The sequence below is a fragment of the Natrix helvetica genome, assembly GCF_964273705.1.
Source record: "Natrix helvetica genome assembly, chromosome: 9".
Classification (NCBI taxonomy): Eukaryota; Metazoa; Chordata; class Lepidosauria; order Squamata; family Natricidae; genus Natrix; species Natrix helvetica.
The window spans coordinates 11,601,237-11,625,403 of NC_138560.1; the positions used below are offsets into that span (position 1 = coordinate 11,601,237).

Sequence of the window (24,167 nt, forward strand, 5' to 3'; positions counted from 1 at the left end):
GGAGGCAGAAAATAGATGAGGGGAGGGTCAGCCAGAGGTGGTATTTGCCGGTTCTCCAAACTACTCAAATTTTCTGCTACCGGTTCTTCAGAACCTATCAGAACCTGCTGAATTTCCCCCCTGCCTTGGAGCCTGAAGTTGCACAACTGAAGATTGTGTTAGCTTTACGTTTCTTAAACTTTTGAAAAAGTCACAGTTGTTACTTTGGGTTCACCATGATGACAGGACGTTTCACAGTAGGCAAAGATTTTTTCCATGAATAATAAGCATGTGAATGAGTTTGTGATAGCAGTTGCTCTCCCATTAACTTGCGAACCATTTGTCAGCTAAGCCAACATATAAAAAAGGAAGCTTCTGATTATGACTACAGTTAGGAATAAATCTCCACCCCCTCGTCATTTCAATTGGACTTTATATATTGTTCTCAGCAAGGATTTTTTTCAGGTGAGGAACTATTTTATGACAGCCTATTAATCTCACCGCCTCCCCCCTTGTTGGATTTGATCAAAGAATGTCAAGAATGCATCAACTTTAAAAATGAAATGCTTTGGAATATTTGCATTTTGTTTTCTTTTTAAGGAAGTTACATTTTTAAGTTCCGTATCAGAATATAAGCTCTCTCTCTTTTTTCCAACTCAACTCAACTGTGAACTGAGAATGTAAATTTGTGGAATACCGAGTTCTCCTTGATAAATATGTAACAAATCATTCCCTTCTCCTTGTAGTCAACAAACATTTCCAGGGCGTAACTATGAGTAGACAAAGACTTTGTTGAACTGAAATGTATGCGCTCTTAAAGATGAGTGAAAATCCTTCCCTTCCAATGGATATACTGCAGATGTCCATCCAAACTCTTATTTATGGGGTGGTTAATTTGGGCATTTTCAATGCTTCAGGTGGTTTGTTTTTACAAACTTTAGAGGAGGTTGCTGATGAAAGAACATGGCAGGATCAGTTCATTATGTCTTTAATTTTAATTAAGAAGGAGATGAAGCACCAGCTACTCAGCGGTGATCATCGCCCGCAGATAGCCTGGAGTTGTGGTATGGTGTTGGAATCGGAGAGGAGAAAATTGCATTCAAATTTCACTCTACCATTGAGTCTACTGAGTAATATTGAATCAGGAACCCCATCTTGGACCAATTCTTCCTTTAAGCCCCCCCCCCTCTCCTTTAAGCTCAATGTGTCTGAAGCAGCCAGCTCATCTTTGCCAGAAAGCAATGTCAGATCCATTGGTGAAACCCCTTTGGCCTCATCTAATCACACTGAGTGCATGGAAGTGTAAGTCAATTAAGATCTGATATGCATTCATGAAGCAGCAGAATGTATCAATTTATCTCATAATGTTCACTCATGAACTTTAACTCCCATGTTAACTTACCTCTTTCCTTTTTTTTAATCTCGCTTTGCTTGGTGTATGCACCTACCTATTTGTTCTAAAAAGATCAAAGCCCTTTTCACATCATTTTTTTTTCAAAATCCCCGGATAATTTCAGGACTTCAGGCTGCATTCCAGTTAGCTACAATAAATCTCACTTGAATTAAAAATTCTTTGGATCATGGAATTGTAGTGCTGTCTAGAACAGAGATCAGCAACCTTAAATACTCAAAGAGCCACAAAAGTCCTAACCGGAAGCCCCCGTTCAATTCTGGAGCCCACTGGAAGTCCGGTTCCCCCCACCATAGAGTCTCCTCCTAGCACGGCGTCCTTTTTCCTTTGCTGACTAGAAGTCTGGTTCCCCCCACCATAGAGTCTCCTCCTAGCATAGCGTCCTTTTTCCTTTGCTGACTAGAAGTCCAGTTCCCCCCACCATAGAGTCTCCTCCTAGCGTGGCATCCTTTTTCCTCTATCTGTCCTAGCTGACAGCCCTATCAATTGTGGAGTTGACCAGCTACAGGGAGCTGCAGCAGAAGGATGAAAGAGCCACATGCAGCTCCAGAGCCACGGGTTGCCGATCCCTGGTCTAAAACATAGAACATCATCAAACAGGGGTCATTCTCCACTAGATACTACTATCCAAATTACAAAATCAGAATAGAGAATCAAAATCTGGTCTCCTCTGTTGACACTCATAGTTTTTCCTGTTTACAAAGAGAGTATTGAGATGATTTCTTTTGTTTTCCTGTTATTTGTGATTTCTATTTTAGGACCTACACTGAAGTTGTTTATGGTTTTCGAGCTCAAAATGTAGCAAATGATGGGGGGTCATGGTTTGGCGGTCTTTGAACCCTAGGAAGCTTTATAGTTGCAATTTTATCACTCTCCCTCCACCATGAATCATGATTTATAAACCACAAAAGTTTGGGTTCAAATAATGTATCAAACCAAAGCCAAACAAACTTCATTGTGGTTTAGTGTGTAAGTAAACCTAAATTTACAGTAGGAAATTGAAAACAGATACTCCTTGCAGGAGTATGGAATACAACTGAAATCAATTAACAGTAAAACTGAGAAACTACAGGAACAAGGTTGAGCATTGTCAAGGCTGCACAGTACTGCATATTGGAAAGCAAAATGATATGAATGTAGCACCAGCCTGAAATTCATTAAACCAAATGCATTTTCCCTCCCCTGAAATTACGTGGCAGTTGGTTTTGGTGTGAATTAGATTTCAACTTGTTTAATAAATAAGGATTGCACACTTGGTTAAAAAACTTCAGCATGTGTCCTTCACGGCGAAGCACATTGGTTGATAAAGCTCAAAGTTTGGAAACAACAATAAGAAATATGTTGGAAAAACATATCAGGGGGGGACTTCTCATAAAAATCCCCAAAGTAAGAAAAAGAAAACAAACACTTTGGCTATAAATGTAAGAATCGGTCAGAATCTGTTTTGTTTTGTTCTGGGTTTTTCTTTTCTTCTTCAAAATCGCTATGGAGCAGATGGGAAACCAGCACTCTCTCAGTATGGGCTCAGAAGATGATTTTGCGCCATAAATAATACCAATTGTTTCTTCTCCTACACTTCTGCCACTGCATTTATTCAACTATTATTAGATGCAGTTGCTAGTAGGCATGGTGGGAGTGCAAACACAAACTATGGCTGTGCTGTGAGAAGATACTATGAGTGATGATACAACCGAGGCACAGCAACTTCCCTGGTGGCACAGTGATTAGGAGGCAGTATTGCAGGCAAACTCTGCCCACTGCCAGGAGTTCAATCCTGACCGGCACAAGGAAAGCTCAGCCTTCTATCCTTCCGAGGTCAGTAAAATGAGGACCCAGATTGTTGGGGACAACATGCTGTTATTGTCAACTTGTCCAGAGAGTGCTATTTCTGTTGCATTGATTGCTAAAACAGCTGCTCTGATCCTGAGCATGTAAACCCATGCTCTGAACTCTACAAATGCTCATGAAGCCCCATCCGATCGCTACCACAGTGACTTGGTCACTCTCTGTAGGCTTGGGGGCCACGTTTTAATAACACGGCCATATGGTTCCTTGGCAAAACATTAAACCTGACTATGTAGAAAGGGAAGCTAACAACTCTTGCTGCCACAAATTATCTGGTTATGAATGGCACGTTAACGGGCTGTAAAAGTACACAAGGAAGTGAAGGCGAGATGGTGTGTGGGGGGGTGTTCTGTGGTGGCACAGTGGTTAGAATGCAGGCTAACTGACTGCTCACTCCTGGAGTTCAATTCTGAGTGGCTCAAAGTTCGGTAAAAGGAGGACCCAGATTGTAGGGGGAAATATGCTGAGTCTGTAAACCGCTTAGAGAGGGCTGTAAAGCACTGTGAAGCGGTATATTAGTCCAACTGCTATTGCTAAGGAGCATGTTCATAGCATGAAGCATAGGCTCTGTGCATGGGTAGATCAGAGGTGAGTTGCTCCCAGTTCAAACTGGTTCAGCCGAACGGGGAGTGGTGGTGGTGGGAGGCTCCGTCCACCCGCCCAGATGCTTCTGCGCAGAAGCGTTACGCTTGAGAGAGAGAGCGCATGAGCGTGAGCATGAGCGAGCCGGTAGTAAACCGGCTAGCAATCCACTACTGGGGTAGATGCACGAATGATGTGCTGCACAGTATGCATTGCATACACAATATGTATAAGTGTCACTATAGCAATAGCAATAGCACTTATACTTATATACTGCTTCACAGGGCTTTACAGCCCTCCCTAAGTGGTTTACAGAGTCAGCCTATTGCCCCCAACAATCTGGGTCTTCATTTTACCCACCTCGGAAGGATGGAAGGCTGAGTCAACCTTCCTTGAGCCTGGTGAGATTCAAATTGCCAAATTGCAGGCAGCCAGCAGTCAGCAGAAGTAGCCTGCAATACTGCACTCTAACCACGGTGCCACCATGGCTCATGTACAATATGCACACGGTATTTGTGATTGTGACTGTGTGGTGTACAATGGGTGTGTGAGAGAGAGGGAGCGGAAGGGGAGAGAGGGAGGGAGGGAGAGAGAGGAAGAGAGGGAGGAAGAGAGAGGGGGGAGAGATGGGGAGAGAGGGAGGGAAGGAGAGAAACTGCTGCAATCCACCAGAGGGCGCTTTATCTAAATCTTTGTGCCCTCCTAAATTAGCGCTGGTCCAATGTTCTTGGCTGGATCACCCTATATTAATTATCACCAATGTTATTGTTAAAGGATGAAAGTCTCCAGATGATAAGTATCACTTTAAAGCCCACCTAACTCATCCACCTTTATCTCTTCCGCCGTTGTTTGCACAGCTGCTTTCATAGGCCTAATATAAATGTTCCCTTTTGTTCATCATCTGTTTTGTCTTGATGATACATGGCAGCCCTTATTCCCTCTCTCAGTTAAGTAGGGGCTGTAGGAAGAAAAAACAATTATTTGAACCTGCTCTATTCACACTTTCCAAATGAAGTTGTGCGGTTGTGATCGAAGTATGCACTTATCACAATGTGTTCAAGCTAAACGCTTGCGGAGGTACATGGAGGTTAAAACCTTTCGGTCAGTAGGGGAGAATAGGATTAAAAGAACATTATCCAGTTATCTTTTTTTTCCCCAAGAAACTTTGCATCCTGGGAAAAAAATGTTTCTCTATAAATGTGTATAAAATTGGTCAGGGTTGAGTCCGCAAGTGGAGGTGGAAATAGGGCTGAAAGAAGGTTATGGGCCATCTGAAACCAAGCTAAATACACATACAACCGTCCATATGGTATAATTAATTCTAATATATTTGTATTTCAAGATTACAATTAGTTCTGCACTTACGAGCACAATGGATTTTGGAATTTTCAGTCATAAGTCATGGCAGTTGTAAACAGAGGCATCAAGGAAACAAACTGGGATATGGCAACCATTTTTACAGTGGTTTTAAAGCAAGTCACTATGGTCATTAACCGAATCACGTGATCATTGATAGCACATCTAATGGATGTCATCTAATGGAGGTCACCTGACTAGAGGATGCTGCTGTCAGTCATAAATGTAAGCTGATTGCCAAGCACTAAGAATGGGATCATGTGGTTTTGGGTGGGTCTCTGTGTAGCAATTTTGAGGGTGGATTGTAAGTAGGGTCTTCTCCATAGGTGGTATTCAGCAGGTTCTGATCGGTTCTGGAGAACCGGTAGTGGAAATTTTGAGTAGTTCGGATAACTGATAAATGGAGCCTCTGACTGGCCCTGCACCCATCTCTTCTCTGCCTCCTGAGTCCCAGCTGATTGGGAGGGAATGTGGATTTTGCAGTATCCTTTCCCTGCCATGCCCACAAAGCCACGCCCACAGAAGTGTTAGTAAACAAAATTGAATCCCACCACTTGTCTTCCTGTTTGTCTTATAAACCAAAGAAGCTTTCCTCCAGGACTAATGGAGTCAGAAATCTGGATATGTAAACAAAGATGTGCAATAGAATAATGAATATTGAATAATTAAGATAAGTAAACCTTAGAATTATTTGGAGGTTAATTGGCTATAAATGTGATGTCTATTGGATATTTATAGATGTTTGATATTATTAATGGATGATAAATAAAATTGAACAGAGGGCCTAATCAAACAATGTAAAATTCTTAATAAGGATAAGTGAAAATGAAGATGAATAGGTATGAAGATAGAAATCAGAAATGGGGAAAAGATTACTTTTTTAATTTGGGAACTACTCTATTAATGGGTATAAAATAGCAGCCGAAGTTAAAAATCTAGATATGTAAACAAAGATGAAATAATTTGTTTAATTGAATAATGAACATTGAATAATTAAGATAAGTAAACCATATAATTATTGGAAAATTAATGGTTATACATGGGATGTTTCCTTGATGTTTATAATGTTTGATATTACTAATAGATTATACATAAAATTGAACAGGGGGCTTAATCAAATAATGCAAAATTTTCAACAAGGATAAGTGAACATGAAATGAATAGGTATTGAGAATAATAGTTAAAACTACTGAGCGTATAAAATTTTCTATCTGTATTCAGTAGAGGACAGTACACTGTTATCGTGAATATAGAAATTTTATACATAACCAAGAAAAATATGCAATTTTTTTTAAAAAAAAGATGACTTCCTGGTACGCTTCTTATGACCCAGTCTAGAGCTAAAAAAAAATATCTTCAGGGTTGTCATGGCTTAGGAGCATCTACACTGAAATACATTAGGTTGAAAGTTATCTCTGAAGACGGCTTATTAATTGAGAATATGGCAACCAGATTATTAACTGGCGGCAGCTGCTGAAAAATAGTGTGCCAAGAATAAAAGATCTTCACTGGTTTCCAATTAATTTCAGGATACAATTCAAGCTACATGTTTAGAAAGCCAAAAACTGAGCTGAAATTAAATAACTGAAGTATTCAGTTGAAAAGCTGTGTGGAGGGTGGGCAAGAATGTCTGCCTGCATGCATGCCTACCTATCCACCCACCCACCCACCCATCCATCCATCATCTATCTATCATCTGTCTATCATTTCTCTCTGTCTCTCTGTCTCTCTCTCTCTCTCCATCCATCCATCCATCCATCCATCCATCATCTATCTATCATCTGTCTATCATTTCTCTCTGTCTCTCTCTCTCTCTCTCCATCCATCCATCATCTATCTATCTATCATCTCTCTCCCTCTCATCTATCTTCCGTGTTTTCCCAAAAATAGGAACAGGGTATTATTTTCTTTTAACCCCCGAAATAAGTGGCTGGTCTTATTTTCGGGGAGCTCTTATTACTTTTGAAGTGCAGGAGGAGGCGAGCGTGGTCACCTCATGGCTGCTGCTGTGTTGCAATATTTTCAGGAAGGGCTTATTTTCGGGGGAGGGCTTATTTAGCACCTGCGCTCAAAAGCCCGATTGAGCTTATTATCCAGGGAGGTCTTATTTTGGGGAAAACAGGGTGTCTGTCTGTCTATCAGTCCATCCATCCATCATCCGTCCATCAGTCCATCCATCCGTCTGTCTATCTTTTTTTCTAAGCAGGAAATTAAAACAAGGACACAATACTAACAGATCCAGATGAAGTTAATATTGGAAATTGATCCCAATAAGTTGAATGCTCTTCCAGCAGTAGAAAAGCTTGCCCTGTTTTAAAATTCAATCAGACATCTATTGGTCTCATCTATATCCCCCACTTCTATTCAACATTCTTCTATCTGGGTGGTGTACAATATATTTTATTCTTCTGTTTTAATTTAGCGACATTCTGCAAGGCAGCAGACCTGTTGCACTTTTGCAGGTCAGGTCTGCAAAGTCAGGTCAGCCTTCAATCAGAGGTAAATGATTGTCCTCTCATTGGGCTTACCCTTGCTTTTCAAGAGGAAGATGAGAAATTGGGGCCCAAATCAAATATTTCTTAGGTAGACTTTTAAACCATGAGTTCAGAATTTGTGGCCCTTCAAACTTTGCTAAACTAAAATAGATTAGATAGCTGATGATAGATAGATAGATAGATAGATAGATAGATAGATAGATAGATAGATAGATAGATAGATGATAGATAGATGGATGGATGGATGGATGGATGGATAGATGAGAGAGAGAGAGAGAGAGAGAGAGAGAGAGAGAGAGAGAGAGAGATGGAGATGATAGATAGATAGATAGATAGATAGATAGATAGATAGATAGATAGATAGATGATAGATAGATGGATGGATGGATGGATGGATAGATGAGAGAGAGAGAGAGAGAGAGAGAGAGAGAGAGAGAGAGAGAGAGATGGAGATGATAGATAGATAGATAGATAGATAGATAGATAGATAGATAGATAGATAGATAGATAGATAGATAGATAGAGGTAGGTAGCTAGGTAGCCAGCACGGGAAAAATACTTAAGAGTTGTAGGGTCTCCAATTTAACCAATTACTCAGTTTGGAATAACCTACTGTAGAAATTAGAAGAAAACTATGTTGAGAATACAATCATAACTCTCCCCAAAATGCCTATTTAGGAGTAATTATTCCCCCAGTTTATTATTCTTGTACAGATCTCCAAGCATATTCATCCAGATAGCCAACTTTCAGCCCACATTATGTTTATTCTAAGAATGTAATGAGACCTAGAAACAGGATAATGAGAATGTACAGTATAGCTTAATTTTTAATGCCCTTTCAGTGGAATACAAGATAGGCAAATGATTCTGTTCTAATAGCATAATGCATGAATGGGAAGAGAAAGTTGTGGGTGGGGGAAGGGAGAAGATGCCCCCCAGATAGCGTCTCTTAAATTTTCCACCCAGTCCCCAACACATTATCAAGAAGGGATGGAATCTGTTGACGACAAAACATTTCTCATTACTGGTAGATCTTTTGCTACAATCCATTATATATCTTTTACATTCATGCATTTTTTTAGAATTTATTCGAGGTGATTTCTGACAATCAAAGAAATAGAATATGTGCGGTAACACATGAATGGGGGAGGGAGGGAGGGAGGGAGGGAGGAAGGGGGAGAGAGAGAATATAACTTTGCTTGCAACTAAAATGACAAAAAGTATTATGGTAAAAAAGTAAAGGTTATAACTTGTTCATTGGGATGGCCGTTGCAGAGAAAATTGGGTATAGAGAAAAGAAGGATTGGGATGACTTGATTGCGGTGTTCCAGTATTTGAAGGGGCTGCCACAAAGAAGAAGAGGGGTCAACTTATTTTCCAAAGCACCTGAAAGCGAGGCAAGAAACAATGGATGGAAACCGATCAAGGAGATAAGCAACATGGAATTAAGGAGAAACTTCCTAACAGTGAGAACAATTAAGCAGTGGAACAGCTTGTCTTCAGAAGTTGTGGGGTGCTTTATCAGTGGAGGCGTTTAAGAAGAGACTGGACACTCTAAAATGGTAGAGGGTCTCCGGCTTGAGCAGGAGATTGGACTAGAAAACTTCAAGGTCCCTTCCAGCTATTCTGATTCTGTAATTTGGATAGTGATCTTTAGACACAGTGGCTCAGTGGCTAAAATGCTAAGCTAGTCAATCAGAAAAGTTCGGTAGTGCCGTGTAACAGAGTGAGCTCCCATTACTTGTCCCAGCTTCTGCCAACCTAGCAGTTCTAAAGTATGTAAAAATGCAAGTAGAAAAATAGGAACCACCTTTGGTGGGAAGGGAACAGCGTTCCGTGAGCCTTCGGCATTGAGTCATGTCATCCACATGACCATGGAGACATCTTTGGACAGTGCTGGCTCTTCAGCGTTGAAACAGAGATGAGCACCACCCCCTAGAGTTGGGAACGACTAGCACATATGTGTGAGAGGAATCTTTACCTTTACCTCTACTAGAGGATGACCTCACCCTGTCTGGAGATTTCAAACTGTAATGGTGGAAATGCGAACTGAGCTTGCACCTGAAGAATAGAGATGTAAGCTTGTGAATTTATGGCTACTCATGGCTATTTATGGTTAGTAGAACTAATTTCCTAGAACAGGGAGCCCCCAAACTCTTGAGTTCATTGACCCCTTCATGAAATTTCAGATTGTTCATCAAATGCCCGACCCAAAAATTATTATATGAATGTAATTTAACAGATACTATTTTAACTAATGGCACTATGAATAATAACAGCACAAATCCCTTGGCTTGTCCCGTTGACCTTTGGCAGTCAATACTGACCACTTTGGAGAACTCTGGCCAAGAGTTAACTTGGTTATTTTTTTTACTTAGTTCATAGCTGGGAACAAAAGGATGCTAATCCACTTGTGATTGCTCGAAGCTTAATGCACTACAATTCTGAATCCTGGTTGTCTGGTGCTTTTCATAATTGGCACTCATTAGTTAGATGGTGCCCAGTTTATGGCAGATAGCAATGAGAATCTCCTAGCAAAACTATTACTTTGCAAGGTGTGAGTAGAAAGATAATCAAATCAATATTAAGAATTCCTTTTTTTTTTAAAAAAAATTGCTGCTGCAAAATGACATATGAAAAATGTAAACACAAACTGGTAACACGCAGCTGACAAAGGAAAAAAATTGGGACATTTCCATGCTTCTTAGGCTGTGGGGCAATGCAAGAACAGAGGCATCAGTGGCAGGCGCCCAGGTTCTCTACGCAGAAGGATCTGCAGATAAAACTTGGCGTTTCCAATTTAAAAATCCGAAGTATCTGTCCAATGGAAAAAAAAAATGATGCCAGTTCCAGTCTTGGAGCTTACAGTCAGATGTTTTGACTCTATATAGAGAGCTTTGTATCTTTTTGATATTGTTCTGTGTCTGAGGATTGAAAGGAACTTCTTGGAGATCTGTTGCTAACCATCATGGATTTCAAGAACGGATGTTTTACAATAATACAATAGTAGAGTTGGAAGGGACCTTGGAGGTCTTCTAGTCCAACCCCCTGCCTAGGCAGGAAACCCTATACCGTTTCAGACAAATAGCTATCCAACATCTTCTTAAAGACTTCCAGTGTTTGGGCATTCACAACTTCTGGAGGCAAGCTGTTCCACTGATTAATTGTTCTGTCAGGAAATTTCTCCTCAGTTCTAAGTTGCTTCTTTCCTTGATTAGTTTCCACCCATTGCTTCTTGTTCTACCCTCAGGTGCCTTGGAGAATAGTTTGACTCCCTCTTCTTTGTGGCAACCCCTGAGATATTGGAACACTGCTATCATGTCTCCCCTAGTCCTTCTTTCTCTTAAGCTAGACATACCCAGTTCCTACAACCGTTCTTCATATGTTTTAGTCTCCAGTCCCCTAATCATCTTTGTTGCTCTTCTCTGCACTCTTTCTAGAGTCTCCACATCTTTTTTACATCGTGGCGACCAGAACTGAATGCAGTATTCCAAGTGTGGCCTTACCAAGGCATGATAAAGTGGTATTAACACTTCACGTGATCTTGATTCTATCCCTCTGTTGATGTAGCCTAGGACTGTGTTGGCTTTTTTGGCAGCTGCTGCACACGGCTGGCTCCAATTTAAATGGTTGTCCACTAGGACTCCAAGATCCCTTTCACAGTTACTACTACTGAGCTTTTACTACTGTTACTCACAGTAACAGTAGTACTGTTACAGTAGTAGTAATACTACTACTGAGCTTTTACTACTGTTACTTTCACAGTTACTACTACTGAGTTTTGATTCAACACAAGTTCTTTTTCTCTTCTCAATGCTCTGGAGCAGGGGTCACCAACATTTTGGACCTCGGGGACCACTAAATTCATAATTTTAAATCCTGCAGACCAGTAATACGATCTGCCTAATGACTGACTGGGCATGACCAGCTTGATGTCACTCACACTCTGCGACCCAGGCCTAAATTCTACTACCGGTTTGGCCGAACTGGGCCGAACCGGCAGCAACTCACCTCTGCTGCAGAACCTACTTAGCTTCAGGTGCCCTGAACCTTATCTCAATGTTTGTCCCACTCACTCAGTCAAGACTATTATTTGAAAAGAAAATAGTTCAGCAACACGTACAATGTCCAATTCTACATTTTGGCTGGGATGGGCAGTCATTATTTGAGTGTAAGCTCTACACAATTCAAAGACAAGGGCCTCCTGAGATATTGCTGGCTTTGGGTTAGTGCAAACCATGGCAAAGTTTAAACAAAATGTCCAAATACAGGTAAAGGTTCCCCTCGCACATATGTGCTAGTCGTTCCCAACTCTCATCTCTGTTTCAAAGCCGAAGAGCCAGAGCTGTCCGAAGACGTCTCCGTGGTCATGTGGCCTGCATGACTAAACATTGAAGGTGCACGGAACGCTGTTACCTTCCCACCAAAGGTGGTTCCTATTTTTCTACTTGCATTTTTACATGCTTTCGAACTGCTAGGTTGGCAGAAGCTGGGACAAGTAACAGGAGCTCACTCCATTACGCGACGCTAGGGATTCGAACCTCCAAACTCCCAACCTTTCTGATCGACAAGCTCAGCATCTTAACCACTGAGCCACTCCATCCCTCAATGTTCTAAATAGGAGAGCATAAATTAATCTTACCAAAGCTATTACAAGATTTGAATTCAAGAATTCAGGTTATGATTTTAAAAAACAGTCAAGATTTCAGCCTCCACGGGAGTAACCGAAGCCCTGCCTGTGCTGATGTCCATAAAAATAGATGGAACTCGGCTCTCATTATCTCAGTTGGTCCATTGGCACTTTTGACAGTCCCTGCACACCTCTCCGGTTGAGTTGGAAAATCTTAAGAACTATTTTAGGGAGCCAGGCATTTTGAGCCACTTATTGTGCACAAATAATGCAAGGCTTTTACACTAATGCTGCTTGACATCTTATATCCAAAAGTTTCAAAGCTGGACTCATAAAGTTCCCCTTTGAAATAAGAGTCTGCCCTTGTGAATTAGGTGCTGTTGAAATCTTGGCTTACACCCTCCTATTCTGACTTCCATAAAGACCCACATTGTACCCTCCTAGTCTGGCTTTTGTGAAGGTTCAGAAGTAGTGTTTAACATTGAATTTTGAAAAGAGAGAAAGGAAGGAAGGAAGGAAGGAAGGAAGGAAGGAAGGAAGGAAGGAAGGAAGGAAGGAAGGAAGGAAGGAAGGAAGGAAAAGAAAGGAAGAGGAAGGAAGGAAAGAAGGAAAAGAAAGGAAAGGAAGGAAGGAAAAGGAAGAAAGGAAGGTAAAGGAAGGTAAAGGAAGAAAGGAAGGGGAAGGAAGGAAGGAAGGAGAAGAAAGGAAGGAAGGAAGGAAGGAGAAGAAAGGAAGGAAGGAAAAGAAAGGAAAGAAGGAGGGAAGGAAAGGAAGGAAGGAAGGAAAAGAAAGGAAGAGGAAGGAAGGAAAGAAGGAAAAGAAAGGAAAGGAAGGAAGGAAAAGGAAGAAAGGAAGAGGAAGGAAGGAGGCGAGGGAAGGAAGGAAGGAAAAGGAAGGAAGGAAGGAAGGAAAAGAAAGGAAGGAAGGAAGGAAAAGGAAGGAAGGAAGGAAGGAAGGAAGGAAAAGAAAGGAAGGAAGGAAGGAAGAAAGGAAGGAAGGAAAAGAAAGGAAAGAAGGAGGGAAGGAAAGGAAGGAAGGAAGGAAAAGAAAGGAAGAGGAAGGAAGGAAAAGGAAGAAAGGAAGAGGAAGGAAGGAGGCGAGGGAAGGAAGGAAGGAAAAGGAAGGAAGGAAGGAAGGAAGGAAGGAAGGAAGGAAGGAAGGAAGGAAAAGAAAGGAAGGAAGGAAAAGGAAGGAAGGAAGGAAGGAAGGAAGGAAAAGAAAGGAAGGAAGGAAGGAAGAAAGGAAGGAAGGAAAAGAAAGGAAAGAAGGAGGGAAGGAAAGGAAGGAAGGAAGGAAAAGAAAGGAAGAGGAAGGAAGGAAAAGGAAGAAAGGAAGAGGAAGGAAGGAGGCGAGGGAAGGAAGGAAGGAAAAGGAAGAAAGGAAGAGGAAGGAAGGAGGCGAGGGAAGGAAGGAAGGAAAAGAAAGGAAGGAAGGAAGGAAAAGGAAGGAAGGAAGGAAGGAAGGAAGGAAGGAAGGAAGGAAGGAAAAGAAAGGAAGGAAGGAAGGAAGAAAGGAAGGAAGGAAAAGAAAGGAAAGAAGGAGGGAAGGAAAGGAAGGAAGGAAGGAAAAGAAAGGAAGAGGAAGGAAGGAAAGAAGGAAAAGAAAGGAAAGGAAGGAAGGAAAAGGAAGAAAGGAAGAGGAAGGAAGGAGGCGAGGGAAGAAAGGAAGGAAAAGAAAGGAAGGAAGGAAGGAAGGAAAAGAAAGGAAGGAAGGAAGGAAGGAAAAGAAAGGAAGGAAGGAAGGAAGAAAGGAAGGAAGTCCACCAGCATTTTTTTCTTATTTCCTAATAAATCTTATAAACTGGAATGTAAAGATGACATCTATGACACACTAGAGGGCAATATTTCCCATCAGGATACTGTATTCAGCCTGTATTGCAAGCCCATTATCTGGATGGGGAAAGGGGGCAAATATGTAGATCACGCTTGAAGATTGCATGGAAACTGACTTGCTCACACTTGTCTGGATGTCCTAATTAGAAACTGGGTTAAAACCGTTAGTGGCTCAAGCTTCCTTCCAGGATAGGAGACTAAACCAATGTATAACCAGTGATAGGAATCATTTTATTCATTTTATTCTGAATTCATTTTATTGGTATCCCTGCTTTATGGGTAGTCCTCATCTGCAACAGCTCATTTCGTGACTAAATTAACTTAAGGCAGCGAACATACCTTCCTCCTTCTATTTTCCTCACAAAACAACCCCGTGAGGTGGTTCGGGGCTGAGAGAAAGTGACCAGCCCAAAGTCATCCACAGCTGATTTCCATGGCTTAGACAGGATTTGAACTCGTGGTCTCTTGCCTTCCAGCCTGGTGCCTTAAGCATTAGACCGGTGATGGCTAACCTTTTTGTAAAGGCGTGCCAAAATTGTGTGTGTGAGAGCGCTATCGCCTGAGCCCAGACCTACAATGGAATGTGCCCCACCCACCTGTGCATGTGTGTGCGACCCCCCCTTGCATGGGGAGAGGGGAGTTTTTGCCCTCCCTAGGCTCCGGGGGCTTTCCTGAAGCCTGGGGAGGGTGAAAATGGGCTCCCCCAGAGGCCCTCTGCAAGGCGGAAACAGATTGTTTCCGAACTTCCGGTTGGCCCGTTGGCCCCAGTTTTTGCCCTCCCCAGGCCCCGGAGGCATTCCTGAAGCCTGGGGAGGGTGAAAACAGACTCCCCTGGCCTTCCAGAAGGCTGAAAATCAGCTGGCTGTCACGCACATGTGCGCCAAAGCTGAGGGTTGGCGTACTGGCAAATATGGCTCCACATGCCAACTGTGACATGCGTGCCATAGGTTCACGATCACGGCACTAGACCAAACTGGCTCTACCAAACTGACAGAGAAAGAGGTGCCATCCTAGGACACAGATCCGACAGGGGAAAAAATAGATCAAAAGCAACATTGCTATTAGATTACAAAGATATTCATCATGGTTACTGTAACTTCTGCTCTCTGCGGATATCTCACCTTTTCTCCAGCAGAAGAGTTCAAAGAGCGACATTTCAAAAAGGAACTGGGGTGGGGGAGGGGGGAAGCATTTTTCCCCCCAAATGAAATCATCCTGATTCAGTGATTCAATCTGAAGCATCAAATCAAATCACTTCCCCAAATCTAATTACAGGTTCAAATTCAATCCGCTGAATAATTGGGCTCGAATCAAAGATTCGAATTGGTCTGCAGTTGAACTTCCTGACGTAACCATTTACTGTAGGTTTGGGTCTGCAATATTTCTTAAAATATTCAAGTACATTGGCACATGCATTTAAAATGCTTTTATAACTTTTTTTTTTAAAAAATAGCAGGTTGATGCATTTGCACAATGAAAACCCAATAGAAACATATATGCCAATGTCCATAAGAAGAAGAAAAGTCTGAAAGAAGTGAGAATCCATAAAGTTCATATTCCTTAACCATCTGTATCATTCTTCCAGATTTTACAGACATATTTTATTTTCCTGGGCTCCAAGATCACCGCAGATGGGGACTGCAACCAAGAAATTAAAAGAGGCTTGCTCCTGGGGAGGAAAGCTATGGCAAATCTAGACAGCATACTAAAAAGCAGAGATATCACCCTAACAACAAAAGTGCATATAGTCAAGGCTATGGTTTTTCCAGTTGCAATGGATGGCTGTGAAAGTTGGACCATAAGGAAGGCTGAGCACCAAAGAATGGAGGCCTTTGAACTCTGGTGCTGGAGAAGACTCCTGGGAGTCCCTTGGACTGCAAGGCCATCAAACCGGTCAGTCCTAGAGGAGATCAACCCTGACTGCTCTTTAGAAGGCCAGATCCTGAAGATGAAACTCAAATACTTTGGCCACCTAATGAGAAGGAAGGAGAAGAGCCTCATGCTGGGAAAGACTGAGGGCAAAAGAAGAAGGGGGTGGCAGAGAATGAGGTGGCTGGATGGAGTCACTGAAGCAGTTGCCATGAGCTTACACGGACTCCAGAACTCCAACTGGAAGCACCCAAATTGCAATCATGTGACTGTGGGAATGGTTGGAAGTCTGAACATCCATCATAACCATCATCATAGCTTTAAACAGTCTCTTGACAAATGGGCCTAAGTCAAGAACTACCTTTACAATCTCTTGCTTAATGGAGCAAAGTGCAATATTAGAGGTTCCTTCCTAACTATTGAAATTCTATGTTTCTGTGCTAACGTCAGTGGAGTGGAATACTCGACAAATGATGGAACTTCCTCTTTTCATTTATGGATGGAGAGAATGAGCAAGAGAATGTTGAGACTTTTATCTATCACTTTCCCTGCTGGCAGTTAATGGGCGCCTTAAAAGCACAAATCGAGAATGCTGCATATTTATCTGGCATGTCATAAGGTAGCGAGATGGAGACAACTAATCAGAGAGAAATGCCTGGGGCTCATTGTTGCAATCTCATCCTCCGTAGCAATCTTGGAAATGAAGAATAACTTAATTACCACGTATCACTTGGTCTACTTTATTTGTTCTCGCGGCTGTCCCTTGACACCTCTGCCCACATTCCGACATATACACGGCAGGCAGCGAAATCATTCTTTGATTAAAAAGTCCTGTGGAATGCTGAACCCCTGACCCGTTTTAGGTTTCTAAGGAGCAGAAGTGAGCTGGTTACCAGAGCTAGATATCACAGGCTAAAAAAACACGCCTGACCCTATAAAGGAAGAGAATCCATTATTTTTTGGCCTGTTGAACTTACAAAGTGATGACCCAGCCAGAGCAGAGGGGAGATGATTGACTTAATAAGGAGGCATGCTGGTTGTTTTGAATAAGGGTTGGAGTGTGTGTGTTTGTGTGTGTAGATTAGCAAGTTTCAGGGGTGAAATCCAGCAGGTTCTGACAGGTTCTGGAGAACCGGTAGTGGAAATTTTGAGTAGTTCGGAGAACCGGCAAATGCCACCTCTATATATAAAATACCAACAGCAGAGAACAGTTTCATTTTTCAGTTCAGATTTCAGCGTTGCAGATCGACTAGTTTCGTTTCCAGCATAGAGCTTAATACAGACAAAGAGAACCTCCTCTATACGGGGCAGTTAAGCTAAGCCTAAACCACGCCCAGGCACTTAGCTCTCTGCAGCAAAAACAGTTTCTGTTTCTAAACAGCCCTTATTGGCTGACTTAGTTGCTATGCCTATTCATTGGCTGACCTTGTTGCCATACCTTATTTCTGTCAGTCCCCAATGGCTGACCTGTTGCCATGTCCTATTCCAGTTCATGAATATTCTGACAATGGGCAGTGACAGTCGAAGAACTTGGCTGCACTCCATGAAGGGTTTTCATGGTCAAAAACACCACCTGGTTTTGAATAAGAGTATGTCTTCTTTTCTCCCTTATCCTGATGTGAAGCGTGGGTGGTTCAGTCTTGAGAAAAGACAGCTGAGGGAAATATGAACTAGAAGCGTCCAGGGTTCTCCTATCTCATGCCTGAGTAGCATAAGGAAAGCTAATTCTACTTGAATATTAGAAAGGGAGGGGAAAAAACCTTGCTTGATAGAACAGCTTGACAGTAGAAGCAATTACTCAGAGAGGTGATGGACTCTCTTCACTGAGGGTGTTCAAGGAGAGGCTAGGCTGCCATCTGCCAAGGAGGCTTTAATTTGGATCCTTGCAGAGCATGTAGAGTAGAGTAGAGTAGAGTAGCGTAGCGTAGCGTAGAGTAGAGTAGAGTAGAGTAGAGTAGAATAGAATAGAATAGAATAGAATAGAATGTAGAGTACAATAGAGTAGAATAGAATAGAATGTAGGGTAGAGTAGAGTAGAGTAGAGTAGAGTAGAGTAGAGTAGAATAGAATAGAATGTAGAGTAGAGTGGAGTAGAGTAGAGTAGAGTAGAGTAGAGTAGAATAGAATAGAATAGAATAGAATAGAATAGAATAGAACAGAATAATTAGAAGGGACCTTGGAGGTCTTCTAGTACAACCCTCTGCTTAGGCAGGAAACTGATCATTGGAACTACTGATTTGAGTGAACCAGTCGCATTTCTTACTACTGGTTCAGGCGAACCGGCCCAAACCAGTAGCATTTCACCCCTACTCTAGATTGTCTAACATCTCTTCAGTAGATGTATCCGAATTCAACATTTGATGATACAAAAAATTCATCTGAGTTGTGGGTAGCCAAAGTACCGGCAAACACATCAAGAAGTGACAAGTGGCAGCTAAAGAGAAAGGTTAAATGTATTTCTCTGTACTTCCTGCCCTCTGGCTGTTTCTTAAAACTAATAAAAATGCTCAGAAGATCTTTATTTTTCCCATCAGAGAGCGAGAGGCAGCCTGTCCGTATTTATGAGGATGACAACACTGTGTTTTGTTTCCCAGAGAAAAGGTGTGCTTATAATTTATGTCACTGTCCTCATTCTTTGAAATCTTTTATGCTTGCACTAAAAGAGAGTGAATGGGCATTTTAGGGCCTTTTCTTCCCCTTCCAAATATTTACCGAGTGAGGATAATTTATTTATCTCTATTGATTATTTAGACATTGCGCCTTCCACATGAAATCAGGTTCCTGTGGGAACAAACAAGTGTAAGAATGGGAAAACACACAGCAGTAACAGTAGGAGAAAACAAACCATTCTATGCTAAAAGGGAAGACAGCCCATTCAAAGACAACAATAAACACAGCAAAATGGTCATCAAAACGAACAAATGAATGGTTCTCAAAAGCTTTGAGGAAGAACATTTTTCCCCACCACATGGCATCTACAGGATGGTAGGGAAGAGATTACATGTAGTCCTTGATTTATAACCATTTGTTTAGTCATCATTTAAAGTTACTGTCGTGGCCCACCAGTGGCAGGCAAAGCTGGCAGCAGATTCGGACAGTGAGGAGGTTAGGGAAGAGCATGGGCCAGTCTTGGAGTCTGGGGAAGGCTCTGATGAGGGCTCTGTGTCGGAGGCAGAGATGAGGCCAGGGCCGTCTGACAGTTATCAGCTGCCTTCGGAGTCAGAAATCAGTGAGGCAGACAAACAACTGGAGCCTGTTCCCAGTGTGCACATTGCCAGACGAAGGGAACAGCTAAGGAACAAGGGTCAACTTAGGAGTAAAGCCACAGGAGGATGTTGAATAGCCCCTCCCATAGTGAATAAAAGAGGAATGAAAGGGGAGTGGAGTTTTCAGGAGACAATTAGTTCATTCCTGCATTCTTGCCAAGTATTGCAGTGTCTGAAAGATATCGGCTTGGCCTGATAAAATTTGGTAATGGTGAACTATCTTGAAAGACTGTGGGCCGGGATTTTGCTGGAGAGGAATTCACTGTAAATTAAATAAAAGGGGTTTATCGGGACAAGTTTCGTGTTGCTGGGGAAGCCTAGGTCGGAACAGTTACAAACAGCACGGAAAGAAGTGACTTCCGGTTTGCTCGGAGGGTCATTTTGACTGCCTCTTGAAGGTCCCTGAAGCCTTTGGAGCGCTTAAAACGACCCTCCGAGTGTTTGTTCATCGTTGTTCCCTCTGTTGCATAAACAACCTTAGCAAGAAACGAGAGGGTGTACATTTATTTCTCTAAAAATCTCCGTCAGAACCTACTTTTTTTTAAAAAAAAAAAAAAAAACCTTGTTCTGAAAAGACAAAGTAAATAATGAGAAGTAGTTGGTGGCTCTACTGGTGAGATCAAATTATTCAGGGTGTTTCTTTCCCAGCTAGATAAACATGAGTTAAAATGAACAAATGCAGTTAGAATAGATAACTCCTCCATTTCAATTTGTCATTTTTTCAGTCCACTCCATCACTTTTCCACCTCCAATTGTTCATTGTAGGTTTTTTTTTTCTTTTTTTAAAAAAAGGACTTATCTGGAAATATTCTGTATTTTTCTTCTATACAATTTCACATAAAATATAGATTTCTGTAAGTGATTTACGTGCTGCTTTTAAAAGCTTCTTTTTCACGTAGTGGAGATATCGCTTGGGGGGCGGGGGGAGGGATGTCGCTTCTTCCTAACAAACTGATTTTTTGCACAGTTCTTTGTGGGGAAGAAAAATGCACCTGCTGATTTGATAAATTTGACAAACATTTGCCAGAATGCAGACTGGCCAAACTCTCCCTTATCCCTTAAAATGCGGTTCTCACATTTTCACTGCAAGCAAGTACATAATGATTCCCACTGGGGTCAATCTATACCTTTCTGAGCTGTGGTGACGCAGTGGTTAGAGTGTAGTACTGCAGGCTACTTCTGCTGACTGCCGGCTGACTGCAAATTGGCAGTTCAAATCTCACCAGGCTCAATCTCAGCAGACTCAGTCTTCCATCCTTTTGGTTCGCCCAAACTGGGGCCAACCGGTATAATACCACCTCTGGCATAATCCCTCTTAAGTTTGTCTAAATTGTTGGCCATCCATAACCTGGATGAAGACAAGTTCTACAGTTTAACTATGCATACCATAAAGTAGTACTTCTTTATATCAGTCTTGAATTTTTGGAGAGGGTTGAAATATTCTATAGTCTAAGAAAGGAAGAAAAACATCAACAATGCAATTTTTTCACCGTGAACCATTTTAGGTAACTCTTCTCAGAGAACCCGTTTCATGTAGAAGCTAAAACATTGAGCTAGAAACCAGGTGACTGTGAGTTCTAGCCCATCATAGGCATGAAACCAGTTGAGTAATCTTAGACTAAGGCATCAGGCTAGAAACCAGGTGACTGTGAGTTCTAGCCCATCATAGGCATGAAACAAGTTGAGTAATGTTAGACTAAGGCATCAGGTTAGAAACCAGGTGACTGTGAGTTCCAGCCCCATCATAGGCATCATGAAGCCAGTTGGATGACCTTAGACTAGTCTCTCTCTTTCAGCCCTAAAAAGAAGACAACAATGTCAAATCACTTCTGAAAATGCTACCAAGGAAACTGCAGGGTCTAGTTCAGGCATTCATCAGGAGTCAACACTGAATCAAGGGCACACACACACACACACACACACACACAAACACACACACAGAGAGAGAGAGAGAGAGAGAGAGAGAGAGAGAGAGAGAGAGAGAGAGAGAGAGAGAGAGAGAGAGAGAGATCCTATGAGCCTTTCAGTGGTGGGATTCACATTTTTTTACTACCGGTTCTGTGAGCGTGGCTTGTGGCTTTGTGGGCGTGGCAGGGGAAGGATACTGCAAAATCCCCATTCCCTCACCACCCCAGCAACCTGCTTTCCAGCTCCGTTCTCCTGTGCAGGGCAACAAAAGAAGATCAGCTGGGAGGCAGCAGGGGTGGGGCCAGCCTATTTGCCAGTTCTCCGAACTACTCAAAATTTGTGCTACCGGTTCTCTAGAATCTGTCAGAATACCACCTCTGGAGTCTTTCCTCTAAGCTAATTTGTGCTAAACTCTTTTTCTCCTTAATTTGGGGTGGGGAAAGGATATACTTTCTGTATGAATGTACTCAATCTAGAAGGCCAGATTCCTAACCATGTCTTTGCACTGTTCGTTTCGGATTCGCTAAAATTCCTATTTAGCGATGATTTAACTGCTGGTAAATAATTAACATTTCTCTTTGTTTTGTAAAGAGAAAAGATGCATCAATTCTTGAGGGGGGGAAAAGATTTTCAAAAGAGGCCTCCTTCTTGAGTGAGCCATAATATCTTTCTAAGCTTTTGTTTAAAATGTAAAATGATGGATTTCGATCGGAAGCATTAAAACAGTTCCTACGGCTGTGAAAGAGTAATTCATTTCCTTTATTGACTAGGAAAAAAAGACATCCAAAGTGTTAGAATGCAAACTTGGATGCAGTTCTCAGGATCCGGTGCAGACAATAGTCTCATATCAGTACAAAGATTTTTTTTTTTTTTTGCAGTGAATAGAGAAACTGACTTTAAGTATTGATGGCCAATGGCAGTCATTTTTATCTCCACTTTGTCATACATGCAAAAGACACAATGAATCTCGGATTGATTCCAGCATCCCTAATGAATTCCCATAATGCCTCGTGCTTGCAGCAAAGGAGAAAGAAGAAAGAAATCAATAGAAAGAAGGAAGTGCACCGTCCATCAAGAAAGTCCTCATAGGTTGGTGGGATTTTCTCTTGGATTTTCCCTCCCCAGCTTCTAAAGTCAGTTCAGCACAAAGACTCCACCGTGACCCAATTTAATGTAGCACCATTCAGTGAGTTCAGTATAATCCTATTCAATACAATGCAGCCATTTTTTTTTCATTACCTGGAAGACAGCTACTATTCAGAGACTGATAAAGTAAAATACGAATGTATAATAATTGCCGCATCCTACATAGAGAAAGGCTAAAACATTCAAAGAACAGTGGCGGGAATTGGGTGTGTCTGGTATAATGAAGAGAAGGACCAGGGATGACAGGAGAGCAGCGTTCCAATATTTGAGGGGCTGCCACAAAGAAGGGGGGGTCAACCCAGTGATGGGATTCAGCCAGGGCATCACTTCAAGAGAACCGGTTGTTAACTTTCTGACCAGTTTAGTTAACTAGTTGTTGGAAGAAATCATTAGGGCAGAGAACCGGTTGTTAAATTATTTGAATCCCACCCCTGGGTCAACCTTGTTAGGGTTCTAAATACCATGCAGAATTAAATCATTGTCCAATGCAAAACATACTTAAAAGTCCAATTTATTCTACAGGCAAGTTAGCACCTCTATGGAAAATTCCAACTCTGATGTACATCCTGGAATTCCACCCAGTTGAAAGTTCATGATCTATCCCCACACCCACAAATCCATCACATGTTCCAATCATCATCTTCCACGCTGGCATCTACACCCCTCTGCTTCCGGTCAGGTGTCGAGGTGCGGAGACAAAAGATGACCTTGAGCTTCTATAAAAGAATGACAACATACATTCCACAATCCTACTCCTTTCTATTCCCCCCTCCCAACTACTACACTATTGAAACAGCATAGAAAATTATTAGAAAGTGTGGCAGGCCAAAGATCCTAAAAAGAACGTAACTACATGCCTGACAAACCTATTCTCCAAAGCACCAGAAGGCAAGACAAGAAGCAATGGGTGGAAACCAATCAAGGAGAGAACCAACCTAGAACGAAGGAGAAATTTCCTGACAGTGAGAACAATTAATCATTGGAATAGCTTATCTCCAGATGTGGGTGCTCCACAATGGAGGTTTTTAAGAAGACATTGGATAGCTACTTGTCTGGAATGGTATGTTTGGACAAAGGTTTGGACTTGAAGACCTCCAAGGTCTTCTGTTAGAATATTCACGACTTGGAGAGACATGGTGACAAGGTCAGCCAATGAATAGGCATAACAACTAAATCAGTCAACGGGAGTTTAAACAGATCTGAGTCTGTGCTGAGAATCGAAACTGAAACTACTCTGTCGGCTCTGAACTCTGAACTGAAAACTCCTCTCTGCTGTACTGCTGCTTGTGTGCTGCTTGTAACTTCTACCACATTGAAAGAATCTACTATTGGAATTGTACATTTATCTTCATCGGTTATTATGCATATAAAGAAGTTAATGAATCCAGCTGAATCCTGTGTGTGCTTTCTGGATTTGATTTTTCTGCAACAAACTCTGATATCTTATTTTACCACCTTTCTTGGCATGGCTGTTAATTGAATCCCTGCAGTTGTTAAGCGAGTAACATGGTTGTTAAGCGACTTCGACCTTTGAAACAGTAGTAGGTCACATTTTCAGTGCCGTTGTAACTTCAGATGGTCAGTAAGCAAACTGTCGTATGTCGAGGATTACCTGTACCTGGCCAGCTACTTTGGGGAAGAGAACCAAAGACAAGACAGGCCCTTCTATTTTTCCTGCAATCTCTGTCCTTATGGTTTAGTTTAGCTTTCTTATAAAATTAGCCTATTATCAAGGCTAATTTTTTTCCTCCAGATTTTTTTTTTAAAAAACTCCTTGGAGTTTGAAGTTCAAAGTTTTGGAAAGAAAATGTTTTATTTCAGTTGCTAAAGGAAGCTGATAAGACCCAA

General features: G+C 41.8%; 1 long non-coding RNA gene across 1 annotated transcript in view; it reads right to left on the reverse strand.

The window, feature by feature from the left end:
• Positions 1 to 24,167, reverse strand: part of LOC309397091 — a 53,204-nt gene that overhangs the window by 22,503 nt on the left and 6,534 nt on the right. Inside the window, exon 2 of the long non-coding RNA XR_014176206.1 lies at positions 4,646 to 4,775. This is a non-coding gene — a long non-coding RNA (uncharacterized lncRNA). The remainder of the gene's footprint in view (positions 1 to 4,645; positions 4,776 to 24,167) is intronic.